Here is a 3,750-nt window from a genome sequence, read left to right as displayed (position 1 = left end):
TCAACTACAAAGAGCCCTTATGAAATTTTGAGGGAAGAAAATATTTTCGAAACTTTTCTAAAAGAGCACTGCTAGGAAAACGGGATTCCGTTTTGGGGAAAATATGGGCAGCAACCATTTGAGCCATGTCTACTAAAAGACAAATGGAGGGAGCTCAAATCCCCATAAAAGCAATAAACACGCATTTAAAAGGGTCAAATCAAGGTTAATTTCAGTCCCCTTTTTATTTTCCAAATGGAATCCCGTTTTCAAAGTGTTTTCCTTTCTTAAAATTTCGTGTAATAGAATTATAGAATTGTAAGAGCAAATAACAAACTGATGGCATATCAGCCTTTTTTTATTTAAAGAGAAAGTTCTCTAGAGACGTAAGAGTTAATTTAGCTCTGTGTTGGACAGTCATAGATACAAACACAGTTTTTGCTGTGGGCTTCACAGGTAAAGAGTGCTTCTGAACCGTATACGTATCGACATTTTTTCTCACAGAATAAGTAGCAATCGGGGACGTCGACCGGGGTGCGTATACAGTCTGCCTCAGGGCTGGGACTGGGGCTGGGGTTGGGAGGCTCACCATTTTTGCTGCCACCTGTCCATGTCAGAAAAAACAGTGATTAATCACATCTATCTATAAAGGGTTATTTGGCAAGCATACAAAATTGGATGAATCCATCTTGGATAAAGTTTGCCTAGGGCAGGATCCGTTCTGATCCCTTTACCGGTCAGATCCTTTTTGTAGTGCTTTTTGAATCATACCTTCTAAGTCTAGGTCACACTCCATTTCAATTTGGACCGCCCATTTGGTGTGTCCTAGCATGGTGGATAGCCGTGCATGCAGTGCAGCCGGCCCACATTTTTAGGTTATGTAAACTGTTCATTTGTTGTGCCCTGATGTAGATAAGGTGTGCCTAGAAAATCTTCTCCCTAGGATGTTCCTAACCCTTCGATTTCTGGAGTTTTAAAACTGGGAAGTGATATTTACGCCCCTTTTGATCACCAGGGACACCCAGCGTCAGTGTATTAATGGCAAAAAGGGGGCTAATGTACTTTATGTTAGAAAAATCTAGTGGCTTTGATTGCGAAGTACACTGGCAAATGGGTGTCCTTCGTGATAAAAGGAGCGTAACTATCATTTCCTCTAAAATTGACGAAACAATATAAAAACCTCCACGGATCAATTGGCTAGTATCATCCTATGGAGAAGATATTCTGGGCACACCCTATGTAAATCATAGCTCAACAAATGAATGGTTTGGAGAAGATATTCTGAGAAAACCCCTACGTACATCATGGCCCAACAAATGAATGGTTTAGATCGCCCAAATAATGTGGGCCCACAATTTTTTTGGCCTGCAAGTGCATGCACTGCTATATGGTGTATAAATTCGATGAGTCGACCAATTCCTCTACCCCGCTTCTTCCCCTTACCTTACCTCCAAACAGTATGGGAGCCTTTCAGCTCGTACTGCTCACAGTCCTAGATCTACGAGCACGAAAACCTGCCTATGGAGAGCAAGCCAGTAAACCACCTGTCGCTTCAACCCAAACATCATTCACACCTGTACCCGACTTCCAACTACCAGTTTAGCCATGACCTCTGACGAGCAACCGTAGCCTCGTTACAATAGCCGCCTTGCGAGTTGTAGCAGCGGCCAGGCTTACGCACCCATGTTCCGAGCATTCAAACAACCGGTTCCCATAGGACATTGAACTAGAACGTAGATCTTGTCCGCATGTGTAAAGCTCAAGTATTTCCACAACTGACCTACAGTTAAAAATGAGAGGAATGCTAGATTCATTGCGCCCTTGCAAAAAAAGGGGCAAAGGGCACCCCTATTGGAAAGTTGGCTAATAGGGGTGCCCTTCGCCCTCTTGTTTGCAAGGGCACCTGTGGATCTAGCAATTTTCTACAAGACTACAACTGATTAGAAAAGTGTGTAACGAAGATATGTCATTTTGAAAAAAACCGGCAAATTTCATTGACAACACTAGGTACATCAAATACAGAAGAGATGAAAGTGGGCACATTTCAGGAACAGCTGAAATCAAACGCACCTCCAATCCAAAGATAAGATTTAGCAAAATGCTATCTACACTCCCTTTTTTATCACAAAATTGTCAATCACAAAAGAATTCAATACATTAAGGACTATCACAGTCAAGAGAGTGTGGGTATCATTTCCAAATTCCAATTTGTTAAGAGGATATAAAAAAATTTTAAAAAAAAAATGCTACAAAAGTAAATAAGAATAAGAAATTCTTTACCAAAGGAAAAGGGGAAGAGAAGGCACAAGAGCAACAAAGGAGCAAAAGAAATCTTCATCTTGGGTTGAGGAGAGAGGGGAACACAAGCATTGAGTTTTATAGGGTTGTGGAGAGCTATTTTTGGCAAAGGAAATAAATATTTTCCATATCGTTTATATTAAAACTGGAAAGATTTATATGATTGTGGAGAGCTGTCATTGGAAAAGGAATTAAATTTTGTCCATATCTTTTATGTTAAAAATGAAAAGTTTTATAGGGTGTTGGAGAGCTGTCTGTCTTTGGCAAAGGAATTAAACGAAGAATCAGATTTTGTGTAATCGTGAGGAGATATCTTTCTATTTATAAAGGGCGGTGATAAATTCACCCCCCTTCTATTATTCACCCGCTAGTTTTTAAAATGGACTGTACAGCCCACACCATAGGATGATCATCCTATGGTGTGGGCTGTACAGTCCATTTTGAAAACTAGAGGGTGAATATTGTAATAGAAGAGGGTGAATCTATCACCGCCCTTTATAAATAGAAAGATATCTTCTCACGATTACGACAGGTGACATATTACACAAAATCTGATTCTCGTTTAATTCCTTTGCCAAAGACAGACAGCTCTCTAACAACACCCTATAAAACTTTTCAATTTTAACATAAAAAATATGGACAAAATTTAATTCCGTTGCCAACGACAGCTCTCCACAATCCTATAAATCTTTCTAGTTTTAATATAAAAGATATGGAAAATATTTATTTCCTTTGCCAAAAATAGCTCTCCCAACCCTATAAAACTCAATGCTTGTGGCCCACTTTCATCTCTACTGTATTTGTGGCCCGTCAAATGGACGGTTTGGATCATCCTAAGGTGTGGGCTGTACAGTCCACTTTGAAAAATCGGGGATGAATATCGTAATGGTATGGGGTGAATTTATCACTGCCCTTTATAAAAGGTAAGTTCACATACAAGAGATAAGATCGAAGGGATGACAAGGTACAAGAGAAAAGATCATGGAGATAACAAGGGATGCATCAGTAAGATTACAATTCAAAATTCAAAAACAAACTGATCCATCTCCTATTATAATGGTGAAGCCAAATCTGTTGAAGATATGACACGTGCTTCTGTTGTAGATTGTTTAGGTGCTTCAATATGCCCCCTCAAGCTCAGGGGCCCATCTTCGACATTGAGATTGGCCCTAAGAGGTGAGAAACGAACGGACAAGAGTGGTTTTGTTAGAATATCTGCTACTTGATCTTTTGTCGATATAAACCGAACATTAAGATCCCGTCGAGCAACCTTTTCACAAACGAAGTGAAAGTCTATGTCCACATGCATGCTTAGTCCGGGCATGAAATACTAGGTTAGCTATGTTGAAACCCCCATTTTGCTACACCTTAACCACGGCAGAAGCACATATAGCATGAGGGGGCCATGGCCCCCCCAATGATTTGCAAAATCTCTATAATAGGGCTGGCAATTTCACCCGAAAAAGAGGGGAT

General features: G+C 40.2%; 1 long non-coding RNA gene across 1 annotated transcript; it reads right to left on the bottom strand.

Moving 5' to 3' along the window:
• Window positions 1-308: 308 nt before the first annotated feature.
• On the bottom strand, window positions 309-2,322 carry LOC143881168 (uncharacterized). Its single transcript, XR_013251891.1, has 2 exons — window positions 2,260-2,322; window positions 309-583 (listed from the first exon to the last, which is right to left on the bottom strand). It is a non-coding gene; the product is annotated as an uncharacterized LOC143881168 (long non-coding RNA).
• Window positions 2,323-3,750: the final 1,428 nt, after the last annotated feature.

Source organism: Tasmannia lanceolata, unplaced genomic scaffold (assembly GCF_043159265.1).
Source record: "Tasmannia lanceolata isolate RefF3 unplaced genomic scaffold, GAP_Taslan_0.1 ptg000007l, whole genome shotgun sequence".
Classification (NCBI taxonomy): Eukaryota; Viridiplantae; Streptophyta; class Magnoliopsida; order Canellales; family Winteraceae; genus Tasmannia; species Tasmannia lanceolata.
This window is presented reverse-complemented; position numbering and strand designations above follow the sequence as displayed.